The following is a 27633-nucleotide window of genomic DNA, read 5'->3' as shown; positions in this document are numbered from 1 at the left end:
AACTGGATATCAATAGCCAAAAGAATGAAAGAGGACCCTTACCTTACACCCTATACAAAAATTAACTCAAAGTGGATCAAAGACCTAAATATAAGAGCCAGTACTATAAAACCCCTATAAAAAAATACAGGGAAGCATCTTCAAGACCTAACAATAGAAAGTAGCTTCCTAAACTTTACTCCCAAAGGAGAGGCAATGAAAGAAAAAAAAATATATATATGGAAATTCCTTACAGTCAAATGCTTCTGTGCTTCAAAAAACTTTGTCAAAAAAAGTGAAGAGAGGCGGCGCTATGGTGGCTCAGTGGTAGAATTCTCACCTGTCATGCTGGAGACCTGGGTTAGATTCCCAGTCCCTACCCATGCAAAAAAAAAAAAAAAAAAAAAAATGTGAAGAGGCAGCCAACTCAGTGGGAGAACATATTTGGAAATCATTTATCAGAGAAAGGTTTGATTTCCTATATACATAAAGAAACCATACAACTCTACCACAAAAGAACAGGCAACGCCATTATAACATGGACTAAAGATATTGATAGACATTTTTCTGAAGAGCAAATACAGATGGCTAAAAAGCATGAGAAGAGATACTCATTTTCACAAGCTATAAAAGAAATGCATATCAAGACTACAATGAGATATCACATTACACCTATAAGAATGGCTGCTATTAAACAAACAAGAAACTGCAAATGTTGGAGAATATGTGGAGAAATTGGGACACTTTCGCACTGCTGGTGGGAATGTATAATGGTACAGCCGCTATGGAAGACTGTTTGGTGGTTCCTTAGAAAACTAAATATTGTTGCCCTATGACCCAGCAATACCACTACTCAGTGTATACCCAGAAGAGCAGAAAGCAAACACAAACACACATTTGCACACCAATGTTCATGGCAGCATTTTTCACAATTGCTGAAAGATGGAAACAATCTACATGCCCATCAACAGATAAGTGGATCAATAAAATGTGATACATACATACAATGGAATATTATGCACCAGTAAGATGAAATGAAGTCCTTATGTCTCTGACAATGTGGATGAGCCTTGGGGACATAATGCTGAGTGAAATAAGCCAGACACAAAAGGAAAGATACTGTATGATTTCACTATTATGACCTTGGTAAAGGTAAACATAGAGGCTTATAGTATAGAATAGAGGGAATCTAGAGACCCACAGAAGCTAGAGATCAATGAATGGTTAGCTAATGAGGTTGAACTGCTATAATGAGGTTGGATGTTTGTAAGAGAATGGATAGAAGTGAAAGCAGTTTATTAGTGGGTCTATAATTACTATTGCCATATTGAAGGTGATTGTATAATTGAAAGGGGATTGTATAGAGCCTTATATCCCACTGACTAAGACACAAATATAAAGTTCTTGCATGAACTACTTCAAAGGTATGAATCTTGTCCAAATAGTCAATAATAGAGGGGTATAGTGGAAAAACTACTACTGCATGCTATGGGTTAGGTTTAACAGGAAGACATCAACAGTATCACAGCAATACCAGGGGCAAATAATTGGGGAGAAGGACAAGAGTTAAGGGAGTTTGGGCTTTTACTTGGTAAGGTTGCGTTTGTTGGTTATTTTCCTCTTTGGAGCAATGAAAATTGTCTAAACTTGAGTGTATTGATGATTGTCTAACTAAGTGAAGATAATGTGAGACATGGATTGTTGACTTTGGACTTCATACATGATTCCCAATGGATGGAGGTGGCTAAAGGATACATTGACTGAGAAGTAGAATGATGAACTGTAGCAAATACATATGATGAAATATGTACAGCTATCGAAAGGCGCGAAGTTGTGAGGCATACAACTAAGTGAATAAATCTTGGGGACATTATGTGGTGCAAAATAAGCCAGAAATAAGAGAACAAATATTGTATGGTCTCTTTTAGAAAATATTTATGTAAAAAATGGGGCCTATGAGCCCCCAATCTTGGGGTTTGTTCATATGAAACTTAACTCCACAAAGGTAGGTCAAGCCTACTGAAAATTAGGCCTAAGAGTCACCCCCAAGAGAACCTCTTTTGTTGCTCAGATGTGGCCTCTCTCTCCAGCCAACACAACAAGCAAACTCACTGCCCTTTCCCTGTTTACATGGTACATGACTCCCAGGGGTGTGGACCTTCCTGGCAATGTGGGACAGAAATTCTAGCATAAGCTGAGACTCAGCATCAAGGGATTGAGAAAATCCCTAGAATGAGCTGAGACTCAGAATCAAGGGATTGAGAAAAACTTCTAGACCAAAAGGGGGAAGAGCGAAATGAGACAAAATAAAGTGTCAATGGCTGAGAGATTCCAAACAGAGTCAAGAGGTTATCCTGGAAGTTATTCTTATGCCTTAAATAGATATCACCTTCTTAGCCAAGATGTAATGGAGAGGCTGGAGGGAACTGCCTGAAAATCTAGAGCTGTGTTCCAGTAGCCATGTTTCTTGAAGATGATTGTATAATGATATAGCTGTCACAATGTGACTGTGTGATTGTGAAAACCTTGTAGTCTGATGCTCCTTTATCTACCTTATCAACAGATGAGTAAAACATATGGAATAAAAATAAATAATAGGGGGAACAAATGTTAAAATAAATTCAGTTTGAAATGCTAGTGATCAGTGAAAAGGAGGCGTAAGGGGTATGGTATGTATGAATTTTTTTCTGTTGTCTTTTTATTTCTTTTTCTGAATGGATGCAAATGTTCTAAGAAATGATCATGATGATGAATATGCAACTATATAATATTGTGAATTACTGATTATATATGTAAAACTGAATGATTATATGTCAAGAATGTTCATGTTTCTTTCTTGTCATACTTTTTTTAAAAATTTAAAAATTAATAAAAAAAATTTTTTTTAAATGGGGCCTAGATTGTAAGCTCTTATAGCAATCACACTTAGTCCAGAGCTGTAAGTGTTATTTCTAGATTTTGAGATGCTGTGCTGTATATGTATAATCTCGTATCTCCTTTGAACTTTGGTTACCTGTGTGACACCTAAGACTCTGAGTTAGAGCTCTGCAGCTCTGAAAGTCAATATTGCTACGTACAACAACTCTTAAGGAAACCGAAAAAGAGATCAGGCTTCAATTATAGATAAGAATAAAGCCTATCGTGTCAGACCTAAGATAAATCAGAATATGGGGGTAAGTAGGACAATGTTTGTATTTTAGAACTTCATCAGCTATGTGAGAACAAAGGAAGAGAGATTATTTTGTCCAAAACCTAACTTTTCTGTAACACATAGTGTAACTCAACCTGTTTGGACAGTTTATTTAAACAATCCAAACACAGGGAGCCCAGAACGGGAATGAGCATTTGTAATTCTATATCGCTCAGTGTAATACCTGGATACCTCCCGAAGTATGTTGCGCAGACAACTAAAAAGCATTTCTTCCTTGTGGGATGTGAGAAAAAATATGAAACTATTAAACTTTACCCCCAGGAAACTCCTGATACTGGCTCAAACATTAGGGACTCCCAAGTCAACAGGCCAAGCCCTTGATCTCTCTCTCTCTTTTTTTAAATATTTTTATCATAAAATTGTCACACACATATAGTCCATAGATGGTATACCACCAATGGCTCACAATATCATCACTTAATTGTATATTCATTACCATGATTATTTTTAGAACATTTTCATCACTTCCAGAAAAAAAATAAGAAAAACACATACATTTTATACCCCTTATCTCTCCCTCTCATTGACCACTAGTATTTCAATCTATCCAGTTTTTTACCCTTTATCCTCACCTATTATTTATTTATTTTTTAGCCTATTTCTTTTTTACACTTCTGTCCATACCCTGGATAAAAGGAGCATCAGACACAAGGTTTTCACAATCACATGGTCACATTGTAAAAGCTATATAGTCATACAATCGTCTTCAAGAATCAAAGGCTACTGGAACACAGCTCAACACTTTCAGGTATTTCCCTCCAGGCACTCCAATACACCATAAACTAAAAAGGAATATCTATATGTGGTAGTCAGATTCAGTTGTCAACTTGGCCAGGTGAAGGCACCTAGTTCTGTTGCTGGGGACATGAGCCAATGTTATGTGAACCTCATCTGTTGCTGATTACATCTGCAGTCGGCTAGGAGGTGGGCCTGCTGCAATGAATGATGTTTGACTTAATTGGCTGGTGCTTAAATGAGAGAGAGCAACATAGCACAGCCCAAACAGCTCAGCATACCTCTTCTCAGCACTCGCAGCTCAGCCCAGGCCTTTGGAGATGCAGGAAGAAATCACCCCGGGGAAAGTTGTTGGAACCCAGAGGCCTGGAGAGAAGGCCAGCAGAGATCACCCTGTGCCTTCCCACATAAGAAAGACCCTCAGTTGAAAGTTAGCTGCCTTTCCTCAGAAGAACTAACAAAATAAATTCCCTTTTATTAAAAGTCAGTCTGAAGAAGGAAATAAATAAATGGGAACTCCTCAAAATTAAACACTTTTGTGCATCAAAGAACTCCATCAAGAAAGTAGAAAGACAGCCTACACAATGGGAATCAATATTTGGAAATGACATATCAGATAAAGGTCTAGTATCCAGAATTTATAATGAGATTGTTCAACTCAACAACAAAAAGACAGCCAACCCAATTACAAAATGGGAAAAAGACTTGAATAGACACCTCTCAGAGGAGGAAATACAAATGGCCAAAAGGCACATGAAGAGATGCTCAATGTCCCTGGCCATTAGAGAAATGCAAATCAAAACCACAATGAGATATCATCTCACACCCACCAAAATGGCCATTATCAACAAAACAGAAAATGACAAGTGCTGGAGAGGATGTGGTGAAAGAGGCACACTTATCCACTGTTGGTGGGAATGTTAAATGGTGCAACCACTGTGGAAGGCAGTTTGGTGGTTCCTCAAAAAGCTGAATATAGAATTGCCATACGACCCAGCAATACCATTGCTGGGAATCTACTCAAAGGAATTAAGGGCAAAAACTCAAATGGACATTTGCACACCATTGTTTTTAGCTGCGTTATTTACAATTGCAAAGAGATGGAAACAGCCAAAATGTCCATCAACAGACGAGTGGCTAAACAAACTGTGGTATATACATACGATGGAATATTATGCAGCTTTAAGGCAGGATAAACTTATGAAGCATGTAATAACATGGATGGACCTAGAGAACATTATGCTGAGTGAGTCTAGCCAAAAACTAAAAGACAAATACTGTATGGTCCCAATGATGTGAATCGACACTCGAGAATAAACTTGGAATATGTCATTGGTAACAGAGTTCAGCAGGAGTTAGAAACAGGGTAAGATAATGGGTAATTGGAGCTGATGGGATACAGACTGTGCAATAGGACTAGATACAAAAACTCAAAAATGGACAGCACAATAATACCTAATTGTAAAGTAATCATGTTAAAACACTGAATGAAGCTGCATCCGAGCTATAGGTTTTTGTTTTGTTTTGTTTTGTTTTGTTTTGTTCTTACTATTATTACTTTTATTTTTTTTCTCTATATTAACATTCTATATCTTTTTCAGTTCTATTGCTAGTTCTTCTAAACCGATGCAAATGTACTAAGAAACGATGATCATGCATCTATGTGATGATGTTAAGAATTACTGATTGCATATGTAGAATGGTATGATTTCTAAAAAAAAAAAAAAAAAGGTCAGCAATACTACCTAATTGTAATGTAATTATGTTAAAACACTGAATGAAGCTGCATCTGAGCTATAGTTTTTTTTTCTTATATATTTTTTTATTTTTTATTTTTATTTTTTCTCTATATTATCATTTTATTTCTTTTTCTGTTGTCTTGCCATTTCTTTTTCTAAATCGATGCATATGTACTAAGAAATGATGATCATACATCTATGTGATGATATTAAGAATTACTGATTGCATACGTAGAATGGAATGATTTCTAAATGTTGTGTTAGTTAATTTTTTTTAATTAATAAAAAAAAAAAAAGTCAGTCCGTCTCTGGTGTGTTGCATTCCGGCAGCTAGCAAAGTAGAACACTTATGTACCCCAGAATAGCAATGTCTTATTTCCTAATCCAATCTTATGAGGCAGACCTATTGTTTAGTGTGGAAATTTTGATCAGACTGTTTCCATAGAGCTGTGACACACTCAATTGTGGGTGTGACATTTTGATTAGATGGAGATGTGACTCCACCCATTCAGGGTGTGTTGCATTCCAGCAGCTAGCAAATTAGAACACTATATAATGCATAATTAATAACCTCCAGGATAATCTCTTGACTCTGAAATTTCTCAGCCACTGAAACTTTATTTTGTCTCATTTCTCTCTTCCCCATTTTGGACAAGAAGGCTTTCTCAATCCTATGTAGCTAGATTCCAGTTCATCCCAGGAGTCCTGTCCCACAGTGCCAGTGAGATTTACACTCCTGGGAGTAATGTCCCATGTCAAGGGGAAAGCAGTGAGTTCACTGTCAAGTTGGCTTAGAGAGAGAGGCCACATTTAAGTTAAAAAAAGAGGTTCTCTGGGGTGACTCTTAGGCATAATCATAATTAGGCTTATCTTCTTCTTTGCAGGAATAAGTTTCACAGGGGCAGATGCCAAGATCGAGGGCTCACCCTATTGAATTGGTTGTCCCCACTGCTTGCGAGAATATCAGGAATATTCTAGATGGGGAAGTTGAATATTTCCTCCTTTCTCCCCAGTTCCCTAAGGGGACTTTCAAACTCTTGATCATGAGGCTTGCTCTTGTGAAGCTTATTTCAGTAGTGGTGAAGCTAAGCTTACCTATAGTTATGCTTAAGAGTTACTTCCAGAAAACTTCTTTCGTTGCTCAGCTGTGGCCTCTCTCTCTCTTTAAGCCCAACTCCGTAAGTAAAATCATTACTGCCCACTTATGTGGGACATGACACCCAGGGTGACCCTGGTCTTGATGTTGTCATGAAATATAACAAAATAAGGTATCAGTGGCTAAAGAGAGTTCAAATAGAATTGAGAATTGAGCCTATTCTGTAGGCTACTCTTCGCAAGCTTCAGCTAGTAATTGCTACTTAACCATGGTTTACCAAAACCCTTACTAAAGAACACCTAGGGCTCTCTCTGAGATTCTACAATAGTTTTACACACTAAGATTACTTTCCAGAAAACTACAACCTCCAGATGGTTCCTAGGCCAGATAAATCCTGAAACCCAGAGGGACCAGCCTCTCCAAGAACATCAACTAGTTTCATTCCCTTATCCCATATTATCCAAACGCCTTTCCAACATGAAAAAGTTTAATGGGCAAAGCCCATATACCCCTAATGATTGAGAGAAGGATCAAAGGAGAAGTAGGAGATAAAACAGAGAAGATAGGATTTAGCAAATGAGTATGGCTGCTGAATCATTATACTAATATTTCTTTTAGTCTCCAGTGTCTTGGAGCAGCTAGAAGGAAAAACCTGAAATTGTGGAACTATAATTCATTCCAAACTCTGAAATCTGTTTTATAACTACTTACTCCAATATACTTTGAAATTTATTTATTTATTTTTGTATGTATATGTCACAATAAAAAATGTTTAAAAAAAAGATGCAACCAAGATTGAATGATCAGGACCCTAGGGCAACCACCCCAACAAAAAAGGCATGAGTCTTTGGCCAGTTTCTGGACTTGAAGAAAAGGCCAGTTCACCAAGGAGGAAAGACTCTGTAATACCAAAGCAAGGTTTGTAATGATACACCGAGCCCTTCTCCAAAAGGATATGTAATTTTTTACTCAGTTAAGTGTGCACTGGGGAAAGGGGAATACCCAAATAAACCCAGGACTGTTGAATAACAGTTGAGTTGATACTGATACCTTGAGAACTGATGTATCATTGTGGCCCTCCATTAGAGTACGGCATACGGGGCCAGGCAAAAATTTGGAATTCCGGCTCAGGTCTGGCTTACAGTAGTGCCATTAGATCTTTTGATTCATCCAATGATCATCTCCCAAGTATCCAAATGTATCATTAGAACAGACATACTTAGTAATTGTCAACAACTACATTTTGAGTCCTTGGCCTGTAGAGTAAGAGCTTTTGTAGTGGGAAAGCCGAGAGGTAAGCTCTGAAACTGCCCCCCAACCCCTCCACAGATAGTCACCAGGCATTTTGTGTTGGCTGGAGCTGAAGGAACAAGATGGCGGCGTCGGCAGTGTGACAGGGGCTCCTCCAGGCAGGAGCCGGCGGCGGCGGTGGCGTCGGTAGTGCCGCCCTAACTCACCGCGCCCCTTTTTCAGTTTGCGACGTCGCCGCGAAACGAGGCAGCAGTGGCTACCCAGAAACAAGTGGTTACCGCGAAAGCCCGCTCACAAACTGCGGCCTGGCAAAAGGAACCTGACTGAGAGAGGCATCAGGTTCCCCTCGGACGATCCTGGGCCCTGTAACGCCGAGGAAGAGTCTCCGCTTTCCGTTTCCTGCCGTCCTCCTCCGCAGCCTTGATTGGTGGACCGGCCCCGGAGGCCCTTGTATCCTCCTCCCAGACGTGTTGGGGCTTGGCCCCAGCCCTCCATTTTCGTCTCTCAGGATGGCGAGCAACAGTGGCTCTAAGGCCGAATTCATTGTCGGAGGGGAATATAAACTGGTACGGAAGATCGGGTCTGGCTCCTTCGGGGACATTTATCTGGCCATCAACATCACCAATGGCGAGGAAGTAGCAGTGAAGCTAGAATCTCAGAAGGCCAGGCACCCCCAGTTGCTGTACGAGAGCAAACTCTATAAGATTCTTCAAGGTGGGGTTGGCGTCCCCCACATACGGTGGTATGGGCAGGAAAAAGACTACAATATGCTAGTTATGGATCTTCTTGGACCCAGCCTTGAAGACCTCTTCAATTTCTGTTCAAGAAGGTTCACAATGAAAACTGTACTTATGTTAGCTGACCAGATGATCAGTAGAATTGAATATGTGCATACAAAGAATTTTATACACAGAGACATTAAACCAGATAACTTCCTAATGGGTATTGGGCGTCACTCTAATAAGTTATTCCTTATTGATTTTGGTTTGGCCAAAAAGTACAGAGGCAACAGGACAAGGCAACACATACCATACAGAGAAGATAAAAGTCTCACTGGCACTGCCCGATATGCTAGCATCAATGCACATCTTGGTATTGAACAGAGTCGCCGAGATGACATGGAATCATTAGGATATGTCTTGATGTATTTTAATAGAGCTAGCCTGCCGTGGCAAGGACTAAAGGCTGCAACAAAGAAACAAAAGTGTGAAAAGATCAGGGAAAAGAAGATGTCCACTCCTGTTGAGGTTTTATGTAAGGGGTTTCCTCCAGAATTTGCTATGTACTTAAACTATTGTCGTGGGCTGCGCTTTGAGGAAGCTCCGGATTACATGTATCTGCGGCAGCTATTCCGCATTCTTTTCAGGACCCTGAATTACCAATATGACTACACATTTGATTGGACAATGTTAAAGCAGAAAGCAGCACAACAGACAGCCTCTTCCAGTGGGCAGGGTCAGCAGGCCCCAACCCCGACAGGTTTCTAAGCATGAATCGACAGAAGAAGCAGAGCAGATGATCAGAGCAGCGTTTGTTTCTCCCCAAATCTAGAAATTTTAGTTCATATCACTAGCCAGTGGTTATGGACAACCATTTACTTGGTGTAAAGAACTTAATTTCAGTATAAACTGGCTCTGGGCAGCATTGGTGGTGCTGTATCCTGAGTTGTAGCCACTGTAATTGTGAATATTAACTGAGATAGTGAAACATGGTGTCTAGTTTTCTATTGCATTTTCTCAAGTGGAAAAGTTAACTGAAATGGTTGACACACAGAAATTGGTGGGAAAATTGTGCATATGCCAATTTTTTGTTAAAACTTTATTTTGAACGATACTGCTTTGAGATCTCATTTCAGAACGGCATGAACCGTCATCAGCCACAGTTGTGACGGTTGTAAATGCTCACAATTGTGCATTCTTAGGGTTTTTCCATCCCAAGGGTTTGCAAGTTGTTCACTTAAAACATTCTTTAAAAGGTTGGCTTCTTGTTTGCAAACCAACTGATAAGGTAGCAACCAAAGACTCCAGTGTTTGAGCATATGAAAGACTGCCTGCTTACCTGTGCTAGAAATAACAGCATCTAAAGTGAAGGCTTAAGAAAAATTTAGTGACTACTAGATTATTCTTAGGGTGCTGCATTAACTCTATAATGTTCTTGGTATTAAAAATATTTGTCAAAGAGATTTAGTTAACATCTTACAATTGAACCATGTATGTATGTTGCTTAGATAAATGTAATCACTGTAAACATCTGTATGATCTGGGATTTTGCTTTCATTTTGAAATGGGAGCTTTTTGTTTACAAGTTCATTAAAAACTAAAAACTGTTTCTGTAAGGAAGTGAGATTTCTTTAAACAAAAAATGCCTTGCTGACTTATGGAATCAAAGTCTCCCCAAGTTTTTAATAGAGTACTTCAAGCCATTTGTTAAGTAATAATCCTTTGCAAATCATTTTAGATATAGTGTTAGCACTTTTCCTAAATTTTTTTTATTTTAATTTTTTTAATCATCTGAAGGGGAAAGGCATTCTTTTTCTTTTCTTTCTTTCTTGCTTTTTTTTTAATGACTTGCAGGCATAATACTTAGTAGTGCAACTGCCAGAACTTGGTATTGTAATGCCTGCTGCCACTGACTTAACAGCTGGACTGATTTTGAAAAAGAATTAAAGCATTAAAGGGTTTGACCATAAAAAGAAATTTTCTTTGAAATCTTTGTGAAATGGCTATAACTAGATTAGCTCTTATCCTTGGAAAGCATCACACTGTGAGGTTCGTGTGATTGCTGACCGTCCCTGGCCCCTAGCCACTTCTCTAGGTTATTTGTGTGTGGGCTTCCTCTCTCAACCTTATTTGCGCGTTCTTTTCTTTTTCTCTCTCTGACCCAAGAGAAAGAAAAATTTATCAACAATAGTTCTTTAAATATTGTAATTTATTCACTTATAGCATGTCAGAATAAATTAAAAGAACATTTCTTTGAAAAAAAAAAAGATAGTAAACAAAAAAACAATATCACTTCCAGAATGGGGTGGGGGGGGGCGGGGAGGTGGGGAGCTGTGTGGAAGAAATTGCTGCTGCTCTTAAAAACCTAAAGGATACAAGGACAGTGGATTCTCATTACAATTGCATCGAACTGCCAGTTTGGCCCCTGCAAAATCAGAGCCTGGTGAATGACAGTGGAATATTGAAAAATTACAGTTGCTGTGCCAAACATGGTATCCTTGCTAGGGCAAATTATCATGATGCCAGTACATGGTAACTGGCCATTGATGTGGCAAGTGTATTACTTTCCATCCCTATCAGAAAAGATTTTAAAAAGTTTGCATTCACTTGAAATGGATAACATTATAAATTTACAGCCTTAACCCAGAAATCTGTGAGTGCCCCAGCTGTCTACACAATTATTATCCAAAAAGAGCTAGACTAGCTGGGCATTCTGCAAAACATCGTATTGGTCACATAGATGACTTCGGACCAATCAGAGTGGATAAGCAAGGAGTGGCTGGTACATTGTTGGCCTCAGTAAGTCCCGTGCACTCCAGAGGGTGAGTATTAGTTCATGACGTTTCAGACATCTGCCATACCAGTAAAAATTTGAGAGGTTCCAGTAGTTTGGGGGCATGTCAGACATCCTTTCCACAGTAAAGGGTAAATAATGACATCTTGCTCCTCTAACCTCAAAGAAGGAAGCACAGTGCTTGTGGGCCTCTCTGGGTTCTGGAAGCACATCTGGGAATACTCCTCCAACCCACATATCAGGAGACATGAAAGGCTGCTCTCTTCAAGTCACTCCAGAGTAGCAAAGAGCTTTGTAGCATGTCCAAGCTGTGATGCAAAAGATACTAGCTCTTGGTCATATGACTCAGTGGACCCTATGGTATTAGAAGTATCAATACTGGGAAAAGATATCATGTAGTTTTTAACAAAAGTCCCAAAGGGAGAATCACAATGAAGACCCCTAGGGTTCTGGAGCAAGACCAGGCCATGAAAGCAGTTCTGGGTCTGCTACTGAGCCCTGGTAAAGAAGGAATGCCTGATCATGGACACCAAATGAAAATGCAGCTACAATTGCCCTTCATAAACTGGGTTCTATCAGATTCACCAAGTGAAATGATCATGCGGACCCAGCAGTATCCACCGTAAGATAGGAGTGGTATACACAGGCTCAATCATGAGCAGTATGATAGAGTACAAGCAAGATGCATGAACAGATGTCCTAGACTCCCTGTCATCCACCACTGTTGCACCAAGGCCTCACCCTCAACTCACACCTGAGGCCACATGGTGGAGGTGCGGCATGACCAATTAATGAAAGAACAAAAAAGCCAGAGCTTAGTTCACAGCTGTATCCACTTGGTATGTGGAAGCAAGTTTAAAAAATGGACAATGGTTGTGCTACATTCTCACTCAGGGTGGCCTTGAAAGATGGGGATAAAGAGAAACCCTCCCAGTGGACAGTGCCCCTGGTCATCAACTTTGGAAATAAAAGAGGCCCAGGGTCAGAATATACATGGACTCATCAGCAGTGACTAATGCTTTGGCCACATGGGGGCCTGGAAGGAGAAAGATTAGAATATAGGGTATGAGGCTATCTGGGGAAGTCATGTGGATGGATACATGAATGGAATTTGGCATACAATGTGAAAATCTTTGTATCACATGTTAACACTCACCAGACAGCATCCATCATGAAAGCACTAAGCAACCAAACAGGATGACTTGGCCAAATGGCATCAGCTAGCTTCTGTCACTGGCCTCTCTGTTGCTTGTGGGAAGCATACAGGGAAGGAATAGCCATGTCAGCAGGGCTGAAAGCTATTACCAAGGCTGATCCGGCTAATGTTGCTGCCAAATGTCCAATCTTCCAGCAACAGAAACCAGTGCTAGGCCCCAGGGCAGAGTCATCCTTTGAGGGCACAGTCACTTATGGAAAGTTGACTACATTGGATCCGAAGGCTTATAGAATGTTGGATCACCCAGTACAGAGTTCCATACAACACCATGTCAGATAAAGGGATTTGCTTTATAGCAAAGGAGGTGTGAGACTGGGAGTGTGACCATTGGATGCACCAATCATATCTCATGCAGAGTCAGCCTGAATCTGCCAGTTGGAGAAAGCAATGGAAAGGCCTGTTGAAAGCACAGTTAAAAGGCCAGTTCAGAGGCAATGCTTTGCAAAGATGGGGTGCCAATCTCCATAGTAAAGTATACACTTCAAATCAACAGTAAGTTGACATGGGGATACCATGAGTGGGAGGCAGAATGCTGCCCATCAAAGATGTCTGTGTGCTAATTCCCAAAGCCTGTGTGAATATGCTACCTTACATGGCAAAGAGACTTTGCAGACATGAATGAGTTAAGGATTTTGAGATGAGGAGATTGTCAGATTATCTGGTGGACCCAGTGTAATCACAAGGGTCATTATAAGAGAAAGAGGGAGGCAGGAGAGAGTCAGAATGATGCAGCATGAGAAAAACTTGATGGGGCATTGATGGCTTTGAAGATGGAGAAGGCCATGAGCTAAGGAATGTGGGTGGCCTCTAGAAGCTGGAAAAGGAAAGAGATTTTCCTCTAGAGCCTCAAGGATGAATGCATTCCTGCCCACATCTTGGTTTTATCCCAGCAAGACCCACTTTGGATGACTAACCTTCAAAATTGTAAAACAATAAATTTGTTAGTTTAGAGGAATGACCTAGGACATAGACAATTACTATCTCATTCTGGCTTCTGTCTGAAGAGTACAGGTGGACAAGAATGTATGTGGGGAGACAAGTTAGGAGATCCTACAGTTGTCCAGACAAGGCTAAATTAGTAGAGTGACAAAGGAAGAACTGAAATGATGGCCCTTGAACCATAAAAAGGAACATGGACAGAAGCAAAAGAAAGAAAGGGTAATATAGAGCTTAACAGTGGGAAATTGGAAGATGCTTCCTGGGGTTGAATTCTCAGCTCTGACTCCATATACTGGCTGTGCAGACATGTCTTACAACTGTAAATTGAGACCAGTAAGAATATTAACCACCAATTAAGCAGCAAATATGAAATAGATTGTTGTCCTAAAAGATGCTAAACTGCAGCTGATAGATAAATATGCTTTTATTGTTTTTAAGAAATGTTATTTCAAGCTGCCAGGTCTGTAGAATTTGTTACAGAAGTGATAGGAAACAGATAGCCGTGTCATCATGACATGGGTCTAGTAAGCAAGGGGAGCAAGAGTGTCTTGCTTGCCATCATTCCGAATCACCCACTAGGGGACTTTATGATTCCCACCCCACAATGCTGGAGTCTGAGGTCCTGGTGCCAGAAGGGAAAGACTACACAATCGGTTGTGGCTGCCACCGGGACACTTTAGGCTCCTCGTGCCAAGAATCCAACAAACAAGAGGAGCCATCATCTGGCAGGGGCAGTGGACACTGATCACCAAGAGGAGGTAGTATGTTTGTTACTCAGCAGGGGCAGGGAGAAATAAGGTTGGCAACTGGTTCATCCTCTTGGGTGCCTCCTAGAGTGCCTTGCCTAATTTCATCCATAAAGGGACAAGTGCAGCCACTCTGGCTGGAAAATGTCATCTGACTAAGGTCTCGGAGTCTTTCGGGAGGAGGGTCTGGTGATCCCTCAGATAATTCCCTGGACCTGGAAAAGCCTTAGCTGAGGCTGAGAGGGAGTCTAGGATGGATAATAAAGGAAAGAGAAAATAAGTATTAGGGGCAGTTTCAAGACCAACTGCAGCAAAGAGGGCTGCAGTTCATCCCACTAAGTTCCTATCTCTTCTCCTTTTCTAAGTTCCCCCAGGAAGAGCCGAGGTGCCTCCAAATCCTAAAGGGCCACTCCCTAACAGTACATGCCGAAATAGATCCTCCTCACCCAGGGAGCAGATTGAGTTGGACAATGATGCACCACCCGCATCCCCCTTTAGCAATGAAGGACTTATTCTTCCCCCAGCATCTGGGAGTGCTGCCTGCAGGCAGCCTTATCTGGCAGCTCCCTTCAGGTGGAGAGAGCTGCCTCGCCCAAGGTCATACCGCCTTCCCACATCCAAGGAGACAAGGAACTCAGAGCTGTCCCGGATTTGGGGTGAGTGTGTTGGATCTCTGTGCTCCCACATTGATTGATTGATCATTGTATGTCTCCTTGGATATGGGCTGCCCTGGGAAGGGGTATGGCCTTGAGCAAGGGCAAAGTGGGGCTAGAGAAGTAGGTTGGGGGCAACGCCCAGACAGCATGTAGGACAGCACTATCTGTATCTACAGCCACTTTGGAAGACAGTCTGGCAGCTTTTCAAGAAGTTAAACACAGTCTTAGCATTTGACCCAGCAACTCCACTCTTAGTTATGTACCCAAGAGAAATGAAACCATATGTCCATAAAACAACTTGCACACAAATGTTCATGGCAGCATTGTTCATAGTAGCCAAAAATGGAAACAACCCAAATATCCGACCATTGAATGGATAAACAAAATGTGATCTATTCATACAATGGAATATTATTCAGCTGAAAAAAGGAATGATACATTTAACAACATGGATGAACCTTGAAAACATTATGCTAAGTGACAGAAGGCAGTCACAAAAGATCTCATATTATACAGTCCTGTTTATATGAAATGTAAGCAAGCAAATCTATAGCAACAAAAAATAGGAGCATGGTTGCTTAGGGCTAGGGGAAGGAATGGACAGATTGCTGGGGGTGGGGGTGATAGCTGAAAGGTATGGGGTTTCTCTTTTTTTTTTTTTAGCTTGTTGAAGTGGTAATTTATTAATAGCTTTAAATAAATGTTTGTTTCCATTAAAGATGGTGCGATCAATATTTTCTTTGGTGCACACCCATATCTAAAGTTTGTTTCAATTTTATTTACAATTCTTTGGATTATTTCTCATGCTTAGTAAAGCCTGTTACCCAGTTAACTCTTGTCTACATCAGCAGTGCAGGTAATACAAAATAAAACTTAAGAACTTGCTTATATTTAGCCCCTTGCAGATATTATGCTTTTATTCCAGCAGTTTTACAAGGTAGCTCTTATTCTCTGAGCACTTTATGAATTGCACTAGGACTGGGGGAAGATGTTGTGGTCATTTGTGGAATGGAGATACACTGCCTCCAGATTAAAAATCTAGATCTTTGGCCTTGAGAAAATAATTTGAATTTCCATGGTCTGGGATCCCTCATCTGTGAAAAGAGACTCCAGTTCTCATATTCTATGGGTCTAAAAATTCACCATGAGTGATTTGCTTCAGAAAAGTCAGGTGGTTGAGTAGCATCTTGATGACCAGACAATATTCAAAACATACATCAAAGAAAGTTCTATTAGCTGATAGCTAGGGTTGACATGGGATAGAATACTACACATTTAAATCATCTAAGAGAGATTTTGTGTTATTGAAGGACTACTTACAGAAAGTTTTATGAAAGAAATCATTTCAAACTGTAGTTCTGAAGAACATTTGTCCCACATTTGGCCAGCTCATTAAAAAAAAAAAATTCCTATTTTGCCAACAGAGTTGCTAAGAGGAATAGACCATGAGAATTACAGTAGTTAATGTTTATAATTGACCTTGCTAGTTTATTGTGAGCATAGTGGTTCAGTCTTCTAAAAAGAGATAAAATGAAACATAGAATCCAATCTATTATAAGACCAAAAAAGAAATAAAAAAAGAAAAGAAAACAGTCACCTCAGTAATGGACTGCAGTGACAAATCCCTATTCTTTTTCTTTCTTTCAATGGTGGATGTGACTGTCAGCATGCCGTCAGGATCAAGTGTCGTGGCAGAATTATGCACCTCAGAATTAGCAGCACCGTGGAAAAGATCCCCACTAGAAGGGACTTGAGTTGCTGGTGGGTGGAGCACAGGGCTTCTCTCTTCCAATATGTTCACTTCCCTTTTGGGAAATACTCAATAGCTATTTACGTTGAAGAGTTTACAGAATCTTTGGTAAATTCATAAAAGTCAAACACAAAATATAATGAGAAATAATTCTGGCCACGGAATAGTTTTTAATTTGATTTAACATTTGACACAAAAGATGCCACATGTAAATACATATCTCAAATCTTCAGGGCACTTTGGTTATGGTTTTGACCTCAGGTATAAAAAAATACTTGTATAGATGTATCCATAAATTTATTTTTACAAATTATGCCACGATAAAACTTGATAAAAAAACAAAACACTCATGTGAAACAGTTTCCTTTAACATTTGGTAAGTTAATCAAGTCTGTACCACTTTTGTTGTTTAAAGAGTTCTCATCATTTTAGCATACAGAACTTTAAGTTGAAACTATACCCAGAAGTAAGTTTAGAAAATGGCTTTACAAAAAAAAAAACCCACACAAGGCTGCTGTTTTGTTGCAAGCCGGATGTTTTCACTGCCGTAAGTCTTCACTGGGGCCAAACTTAAAAACCAGTCCTTCAAAAAAGATGAAGGCATTCTGGAAAAAACACAGCAATTCCAGGGAAGACTGTGGGTTTTTCTTTAATATAACCTCCAAAGAGAATCCACATAGATGCAATCAGAGATCCAAAGGCCACCATGAAACCAATGAACAGCCAAATGCAAGCATCTGTTTGACCCAGGCAGCCTTCACTGTAACTCTCATCTCGGACTTGTCCATTTGCTTCTGCATTGCTCATTAGGAAGGCTATTGTTGCCATAACATCACAGGCATGGTATGAGTGGTTGAACTCTTCCATAGTGGGGTAAATAACAGCTGCATCTATGATAATCCACCAGCCCGTAAAAAATAGAACACCAGCAGCAATGGAAGCAATAGTATTGCGCTCCCCCCCTCCCCCCTCCCCCAATCAATGCATTCTGAGCATCTCAGGCCTTTTAGAAATCCAGGCATTATTCCAAGTCAGCCCACCCCTGCCCATGCAATTGGTCTGGAGGCTGGTGCCATGCCATGCCGCACCACCTCACGTTCCTGGGATTTCTTTTTGAGGTGATTAAAAGTTCTAAAATTGACTATGGTTATGGTTGCACAACTCTGGATATATTAAAACCCCTTGAATTGTACACTTTAAGTAGGTAAATTATGGTATGTGGATTATATCTCAATTAATCTGTTATTAAAAAAGGAGGAGGGGGAGGAGGAGAGGAGGAGGAAGAGGAAAGACAAAAGGAAGCCTCTGCAAGGTTTTAAGCAAGTGGCTACATGATTGTTTGAAAAGATCCCTCTGGCTGCCATGGAAAAAATAGATTGTAACGACAAGAGTGAAAGCTGTGAGATTGGAAATTCAGTTGCTGCAAAAATCCAGTTGAGAGATGTACAGGATAAGGGCAGCGGTGGTGAGGAGAGGTGTGGGCAGATCTGAGGAGCAACTAGACAGACTTTGGTGATAGAATGGAGATTGGAAATGGAGAAGAAGGAGGTTCCTGGATGACCCCCTATTTCTGGCTTGCACAACGGAGCAGGGGGGTGAGATGGGATGCTGGGAAGAAACCAGGTTTCAAGTGGGACAAGAGCATGAGTCTTAGTTGGGGGCACGTTGAGCCTGAAGAACCTTAGAAACATCTCAGGGGAGACACCAGGTGGCTGGTGAGATCCCAAATTGGGAGGAGTTGTAAATCCATGAGTCACAGGGTGTGGGTGGTAACTGACACTGCAGATCTGTGTGAGATTGTGTCGAGAGTAAACGCCAGAGAGGAGGAGACCTGGGACTAGTTTGATAGAGGTGAATGAGCCAGCAAAGGAAATATGAGCCATGAGCTGGGTAATGGGGAAAAGAAACAGGTGTGAGTTCTGCTTTGTTGTGGATACCAAGGGCAGTAGTCAGTATAGGCAAGGTTATGCTGCTGAAACAAATTTCCTTAAAATTTCTAAAAAGACAAAAGCTTATTTCTCCCTCACTGCACATCTCCACTGTGGGTCAGGAGGGTCTCTGCACATCCTGATCATTTAGGAACCCAGGTTGATGGGGGCTCCATCTCAACATCAGCTTTTTTTATTATTATTATTAATTTAAAAAATTAACTAACACAACATTTAGAAATCATTCCATTCTACATATGCAATCGGTAATTCTTTTTTTTTTGTAATTCGTATTCATTGCTATCTTTATTATATAAATATCGTTCCCTGCAGAATTGAATAGTGTACTATAATTACATTTCTTTTTTTATTAATTAAAAAAAAATAACTAACACAACATTTAGAAATCATTCCATTCTACATATGCAATCAGTAATTCTTAACATCATCACATAGATGCATGATCATCGTTTCTTAGTACATTTGCATCGGTTTAGAAGAACTAGCAATATAACCGAAAAAGATACAGAATGTTGATATAGAGAAAAAAATAAAAGTAATAATAGTAAGAACAAAACAAAACAAAACAGAACAAAACAAAAACCTATAGCTTGGATGCAGCTTCATTCAGTGTTTTAACATGATTACTTTACAATTAGGTATTATTGTGCTGTCCATTTTTGAGTTTTTGTATCTAGTCCTATTGCACAGTCTGTATCCCATCAGCTCCAATTACCCATTATCTTACCCTGTTTCTAACTCCTGCTGAACTCTGTTACCAATGACATATTCCAAGTTTATTCTCGAGTGTCGATTCACATCATTGGGACCATACAGTATTTGTCTTTTAGTTTTTGGCTAGACTCACTCAACATCAGCTTTTAAATGGGAATTGAACACTGACTTTTAAAGTTTCTGGCCTACATTTTGCTGGCAAAGAAAGGTACCTGGCCTCATCTAATCTCAGAGGAGGCAGGGAAGGAAAATCCTACCATAAGCCTCCAAATGAAGGACCTGGGGGCTCTTGGAGGGCAGTACTAATGATGAACATGTGGAGTAAAGAGTGTTCAAGAGATGGCTAGCTGCCGTCTAAGCCAAGTGCTGTCCAGAGGCCAAGGGGCACAAGGACTGAGTCATGTCCTTTTAAGTAAGTCCTTGATGATCCAAGAAAGAGGCACTTGGGGACCTGAAGCAGCCAGAAGCCAGCCTGGAACAGTGATGGAAGGGACTGGGAGCTGAGTAAATGGAGACAGGAGGTGAAGGCCACTCTTGCCATTACATCTGCTAGGAGAGGTGGAGGAAGGCAGGGAAAAGTCTGAAAGGGCATGTAGGGGACTAGTTTGAGTTTTGGTTTTGGGGTGAGTGTGCATCTTTTAGTGAGAGATAACTTGAATGTATGTGAAGGTCAATGGAAAAGAGATGTTGAAAGGAAGAGGTTAACTCTGCAAGAGACAGAAGGAGTAATCGATAGGGTGAGAGAACGCATTGCTCTATATGATAGATCTTGGAATTTCCCAAGAGATCAAAACTTATTGCCAGGGCCTGCACTCCTGGGGGTGGACAAACATCCACTGGGGTGACCACGGAGTGACAAAAGGGTGGCTATTTGGGGGTGAGGGTAGGTATAGGCAGAGCCTGCAGATACTGACTAGGGTGTCCAAAGAATGTACACATGAGGTCCCCCACAATGGGGGATGAAGCCAGGTGTGGGAAGTTGGGGGGGGGGGCGCTAGCTCTTCCCCCACCACTGCTCCAATTCACTACTCTAAGGAATCCAGAATTCTAAATTTGAACCTGGATTTCCAGGTGATTATGAGGGTATATTTTTCAAGGTGGGAGGATATAATTCACATCAGTTAATCATTTGCTAGCTTGGTTTATATTTTTTAAGTATTTAGACATAAAATATATGAGCCTCCATTTATCCTCCTGCCTTGAATCCTACAAACGTTAGGGGTAGGCCAAGATATGTCAGCTGAAAACAAAACCAGAAATAAATCATAGAATAACGTGTAATATAATCCCAACCCAATTGTCTGGGATCACTATATATAATCTAGTTATTGGAAGAATGCATTCTGTATCAGCCAGCCTTTGCTGTGTGAGAGAGAATCCCAATAAGGACTGGTGTCTTTGGATGGTTCCCACAGCTCTGCCCCATGCTCCTTACTCTGGGTTTCGCCTGGAGGGTCAGCAGCTGCCTGGGGCATTCTTTTCCCCTATGGCAACAGGAGAAGTTCAAGATGCAAGTTCAGCCATGAAGTGCACTTCTGACCTCTATACACACCACTCCAAACTTTGGGGTGTGGAGAAGTTCATTCTGCCAACCATAAAACCGTGGCAAGGGTGTGGAAGTATAAATCTACAGGGAGGCGGTGAGAAATCAGAACCAATAATTTAACCTATCACATATACCAAACTGAGGCTCCCTAGGAAGAAGGAAATGAGATTGTCAGGGTGCAGGGGGAGTAATTTGGAGTGAATTTTAATCACCAAAAGAATTTTTTTTAACAACCTGTATGCATTCCCACATTCCTTCTGCATTAAAATCAAAATGAGAAGGCCTCAATTCTCCCCAATTCCAATGAAAATACCTAATATAAAATTTGGCTGTTTTGAAAAATAATTTTTTTTTAGACTCTGACTTCAAACATACACAAAAGTTATGACCTAAATGCAAAAACAGAACTGTAAAAATTCATAGAGAGACAGCATTTTGAAATATATCAAGATGCTCTTTCTTTTTTGCATTTCCTTAGATGACCTTCCAGCTTCTTAGCCAGGGGCCTGCATTGCCTAGAGGTGTAGGGGGATGGAAGGAAGGAGAGGAGGAGGAGAAAAGGAACAGAAGGACAAAGGGGAGGGAAGGGGTGGGGAGGGGGAAAGGGAGGAGAAGGAGTCTGAAGAGAAGAGGGGGAGCAGAGAAAGGGAAGAAGGGAGTAAATGGAAGAAGGGGGGAGGGAGTGGGAAGGAGGAGGAAGTGGGGGTGGGGGGTGGAGAATGACACTTCCAGAACATTCACCAGGCTAGTCACCTAGGTAGTATGATGGGAGGCTGGGGGTGGAGCCTTCCTTCCCTTGACCACCATAAGTGGCCAGAAACCACCATTTTTAGCAATAGATCAAAGATCCAATTCCACCAGGAGAGGCCATTTGGGGTCCTTGGCTTATAATGCATGGAAGAGCTGGCAAGGGAGGGGTCCCAGCACAGAGGCAGTGGATCAAGGCTAGACCAAGGAGCGTGATGGGAGAGAAGCAAGAGAATATAAATATAGGGCACCATTATTTATGTAAAAGCTGAAAACACACAAATGTTAAATTGTTCTTCTTATGTTGCGAAAAGTATAAAAATGTGCTTGGCAGTGACAGCGCTGGATAACAGTGACAGCTAGGGAAGAAGGGAAGGGTTAAGCTGGTCTGTATCATTTCATCTGATTTGTAAAGAGGGATCTGAAGCAAATAATCAAAATGTTAGTACTTGTTATATCTGGGCGGTAGGTATACATGGGTGCCTGTTAAATAATTTTCTGTGTTTTGAAATACTTGCCAGGGGCAGGGCAGGCTGTAGATTAAAATGCAGAGTTTGATCCATACTCCGTAAACGTGTGTGTGTGTTCATGAGTGTGTGCATGTCTCTGTGCTCAGGTTTGTGTGTGCACATGTCTCTCTGGGCTTGTAGTCCTGTGGGTCTGTGTACCTGTGTCTGTGGTTCTATGTGTGTGTGCAGCATTATACACATAATGCTGCATCTGAGTGTGAGTGCAAGTCTGTGTGTGCATCTTCATGTGTTTACATGCATTCTGTGCAACTGTATGTGTCCATGTCTGTCTTTCTGTGTCTGTGTTCATTTCTGTGTGTCCATGTGACTGCCTAAGGGACTTTGTCCACAGTTGTGTGTTTCTGTGTGTGCCCTTCTGTGCATGTCTGTGCATAGAGGTGAGTGCATGTTTCTCTGTGTGCATATCAGCATGAGCCTGTGCATTTGGATGTCTGTGTGCGTGTGTGCACGTGTGTGTCTGTGTGTGCCTGTGCATCTGTGTGCACTTGTATCTGTGTGCACATCACCAGGAAAAATACTAGGTAGACAAACCCCACTTGTTGGCATAGTTCTCTCTGCCAGAAAGACTAGCAGGAGACTTTTATTTCCCTTTTGTACATCATACTATGCATATTTTTAAAATAACAAGCATATATTCTGTTAATATTTTAAAATACTTTTTAAAAGATAATGAAGATGGTGCAAAAAAAAGACAATGAGGAGACTCACAGATTGAAAAATAGGATGAAATGACCGCCAGACCCTGAGCCCCCTCAGGGACTCCTGGGTCTGAGCTGAGCAGCCTTTTGCAGCCTGGGCCTCCAACTTTTGATCCCAGCCCTCCCCTTCCCCCTATCAGCTCTCCTTTCCCTCTCCAGAGCCCTGAGGACAGAGGAGCCTGAGGTCACTTCCTAGTCCCACCCAAGGGCAGGGCCCAAAGCAAGCAGGAGAGTTCTCTGAAGTCTTGTTTTATCTTTAAATGGTAGGTGAAATTTGCATTCTTCCTCTTTCTGTATACTTGTTTATCTTGATTATACAATCTTGAGGTTTTAACCCCAAACCTTGAAGTCAAAGAACTGCTGGAGGGCCCCCATCTCCCAGTGGGTGCCTGTCACCTGATCTCCCTGAGGCATGCTGGGGGCCCAGCACCTGGGGCAGGGGTGGGGGTAGATCTCTGAAAGGTAAGTTGCAAGAGGAAACTTTTAAAAATATGCAGTCAAATCTCACACCTAGCACTGACACTGGTCGGGTCCTTCACCCCCGTTACCATGCTCCATCCTCCCTCCTGGCAGACCCCACCAGGTTGGCACAGGTATTGTTCCCACAAGAGGAAACTGAGACTTGAGAGATTAAGCCCAAGGGTACCCAGCTGTACTCAGACTCCCAAATTCACGGCCTGCACAGACTCTCCCCTCAGAGAGGCAAGCCTGTGACAAGAAATTGGGGCTGTTCCCCAGGCTTTGGGGGCAGGGAGGAGTCGCAGGGCATGGTTTCTAGCAGACCAAAGGCCACTGGAAAAAATTGCTGCAGCCCTTTGCAAGAGTATCTACAGAGCCCCAGGTCCTATGACACTTGGATAGTGAGTTGGAGCCAGGGGGGTGGCTATGCAAAGTCACTTAGGAGTGGGACTCAATACTTTGAGGCTGTTCTCCCAGGGATTGAAAATAGGCTTACACTGACTGGGAAAACTGGAGGACCCTGACAGCCTCATTGTCCTAGCAGTCTTTCCAGTGTGACTTCAGAGTGACACAGTGGGCCCTTGTGGCCGCTCTTGGCGTCTTCAGATATCAGGCACCAGGTCTGTGTGGAGAGCCTTCCTTAACCCGTGAGGAGCTGCCCTGAAGGAGCTCAAAGGAGACAAGGTGTCTGGGACCAGCAGCCTGGCGTAGCGGTCAAGAGGAGCCCATGCTTGGCCATGGTGCCCACTTTCACGTGTGGGCTCCTGGGGCTGGGGGAAAGGTCCTGCAGAGGACTTCAGTCTCAGCTTCCCTGGAAGTGCCCTTCAGGACTTGGGGACTTCTCTTCACTGTTTGGGTGTCTACTTCCTTTTGAGTTCCCAGTCTTTGGGAGCCCCAGCCCTGTTCACAAAATCCATGCTCCTCCTCCTCCCAAGCAGATCCTGCCTTTGCACCCTACCTCCCACCCAATGGCTTAGGGCAGCACCTCCGCCTCCGTCCCGTCCAGGGGGAGAAACTGATGGGACCTCATGGGTCTGAGCTAATCCGTTTCCTAACATTTGGTCTGGAAGGTGGCATGTAACCCAGTTTTGGCCAACGTATGTGACACGGAGGGCTGTGGAGCCACAGGAATATAATTTTAATTTCCTTGGTCTGGTTGGATGTTCATGTAGATAGGAAGATTTGAACTCGATCAGTCTTGAGAACAGAGAAGAGCTGGCCTGAGGATAAGCCAAGTGCTGAGAGAGACAGAGAAAAGAGAGAGAACTTGGGTCTTGAAGACTCAGCTATACTACTGAATCAACTCCAGGGTACTCAGTCTACCTTCCATTTCACTACCAGAGATAATACATTTTCTTGCTATGAAGCCACTGTGACTGAGGTTTTGTTATTCATTGCTCAGAGCCCCTAATTTACACCTTTTTGAGAATCTGGTGAAAACCCTGAATGCTTTCATGGGAAAAAGGCACAGATGCAGAGTACTGAGCAATACTGGGGGATCCTGATCCCCCAGAGGGCCACCCACACATCTCCACAATTTTAGGGTTCATGGTCAGGAGATCCCAGGCTTCTCTCATTGCTGTCCTCTAGGGGAAGGCAAGGTTAGTTTGGCGCTGAGCAGCATAGATAGGTTATAGGCAGAAGCTGGCTGGTGGGTATCAGGAGGGAAGCAGGGGGTCCCTAAAGCACCGAAAACAGCCCCTTCCTTTCCATCCACCAGAAACCCTAAGTGCCTTCTGAGACCAGGGCCCCGGGGCTGTTTTTGTTTTATTCCCTTCAAGAACACCCAGGGGCCATCCTTCAAGCAGATTGGGACCTCCATTCTCTTGGTAGTGGCCCAGGTTGGAGGGGCACCAACATTCCCATGTTGCATTGCATGGATGCTCTGGGGTCCTAAGCCAGGAGGGTAGACTAAGGGGTTTCCCAGGGTGGGGGCAGAGTGAGTGGTGCTCACCAGACTGTGATCTCTGTGCCAGGCCGGCTCGATCCTAGCCTGGCCAGCAGCCATCTCTAAGCGTCTAGGTGGGGGAGCCCCAGGGGCCCTGGAGTGGGAAGGGGAAAGAGACAGCTCTGCCTAGCACCCCAAGCCCCACCCCACCCCCATCCCCCACTCCCCAGAGGGCAGCAACCATGTCCCTCAACCTGTTCTTCCAGCGCCTCCCTGAGAAAGTCGAGATGAGCAGACCCAGTGATCTCATTTTGGGCTCATTCTACTTTCCTCCTTCAGGTCCTCATTTAAAAAGATAGTTTGCAAACAGCAGCAACAAAGTACCAAATCTCATTGGAAGCCAATTTAAAACATCTGGAAACCTGAGATGCAAGGGCCTGACCTTTATTTCCTGTGAGATGTGCAAAGGAGCTTTTATTAAACAGAGCACAGGGTTGAATCCACTTTTTAACAAAAAATGAACTGTAATGGCTTAATTACTAGTCAAATGTTAACATTAAGTTATTTTCTGATTAGACACCTGCAATCTCATATCTTCAATTGCAATAATGAAACAAGATGTATTTCACGAGATATTTCAATGTGTTTTCAGCCCAATTACACATCTTCAATTAAAGAACACACACATCATTTCATTACATACCATAGATCACAAAATGCCTATCGCAGTCCTGTCCAAGTCTCAGTGCAAGGGATGGTTGACATTTGCCCAGAAACTTTAAAAACCCTTCGGAATATACTATGACCCAATCTTGCTCTTCATGACATGGATAAAGATCAGCTCTTTGATAATGTTGGGGACTGTGAAAACAAAGTACCCAAAAACAACAAGGAAATACAGTTTCTTCAAAATAGTTTTGATTAAACTGTGCATTCTTAATATAATTGGTGCAAAGTGAAACTTTTTTAAGTAGGAATTTAAAATTAGGTGGAACAACCTATTTTCAGGGTCACCAGTACCACAGTGAGATTTGTCTCTTAAACAATGACACTTAGTATCTCTGTGGTTCCATGAATACTTTTGAAGTGTCATATTAAAACCAATCTTGTGGCCTTGAGGCAAAGAGAAGCAATTAGTCTTGGAGTTGTGAATAAATAAAATTCCATTTATATACTCGTCCTTGACATGTACCTTGCAAATCTTAGAAACTTCATCTAGTGGGAAAAGAAATGTTAAATCATGAATACCAATACTAAACACATTGCCATGTAGTTTCCTAAAACAGTTTCGTTTATACCAATCTTTTAAATATTAATTTATATGTATATATTCACCAACATTGAACACAACTAAAGACGCTTTTGCATCACCTAGGGGAAGAGAGGAGTGACCTGCCCTGTGGGCAGCAAAGGCCGTTACAGTAGGCGCTGGATGGGTCCGTGGCCTCAAACATCAGCCTCGTGTATTTTTCCGGGCTCCCCTTTCTTTTCCCACCCCAAGTACTAGCCACACTCAAAAGGCCTGGGAACAGGTGGTTGGTTCTATCCCGGCACCCACACACGATCTCCTCCCTCTATGATCCCAGCCAGCATGCCCAGGGGGCTCAGGAGGTTTAAGTATTTCCATACTAGCTTCACTTATTTGGGTCCGTTTCTTCGCTGCTGGGTGGCATATCCGTAGACGCGGATTCTGCTGTTTCTCGGCCCTTCAGAACCCTGGAGAAACAGGCGGCCAGTTAGGGGGCTGTTCAGGCCTCCCGGGCCTGGCCGAGGCTGTGTGCGCAGAGCAGAGAATGGTGCTGTCGGGTTGGGGCTGGGAGCCAGAAGCCCCCGGCGGCCGAGCGAGGGGAGCAGAGCCGGCGGCCCCGCGCCACCGCACAGATCCCTGACCTAATTCCAGGGCTTTTTTCTGTTCTAAGAGCAGCTAAAAATCCATAAATTAAGGAAATTAACTGATGGGGCCTGCGGCATCTTTGTAAGCTATTTAAATCTATAAATTTACAGCATCTTCTGCATATATCAAGTAATTGAACTAACTGCAGGGATGTAACTTTAATGAGAAAATTTCCCCCTTCTCTTAAAGTAGTTCGAGTTCTAAAATAAATAAATAAACAAACAAACAAATAAATTTCAAGAAACCTTCCCGTAGGAAAGTTTCTGCTTATTTCCGCGTGGAGACGCCAAAGAAGACCCGCGATCTCTTCCCACGCGCCAGATCCCCTACCCGAGGGAGGAAGGCCCCCCCACTCCATGCTCCTCCCACGGACCTCG

At 42.1% G+C, this 27633-nt stretch overlaps 2 pseudogenes; one reads left to right on the top strand and one right to left on the bottom strand.

Annotated features, from left to right (window-relative positions):
• Window positions 1-8379: 8379 nt before the first annotated feature.
• On the top strand, window positions 8380-10176 carry LOC143659351 (casein kinase I pseudogene; annotated as a pseudogene).
• A 7194-nt stretch (window positions 10177-17370) lies between these two features.
• LOC143660249 (transmembrane protein 50A pseudogene) lies at window positions 17371-17853 on the bottom strand (annotated as a pseudogene).
• Window positions 17854-27633: the final 9780 nt, after the last annotated feature.

The sequence above is a fragment of the Tamandua tetradactyla genome, chromosome 16, assembly GCF_023851605.1.
Source record: "Tamandua tetradactyla isolate mTamTet1 chromosome 16, mTamTet1.pri, whole genome shotgun sequence".
Lineage (NCBI taxonomy): Eukaryota > Metazoa > Chordata > Mammalia > Pilosa > Myrmecophagidae > Tamandua > Tamandua tetradactyla.
Note: the sequence above shows the minus strand (reverse complement) of the source record. Positions and strands in the feature narration are given on the sequence as shown.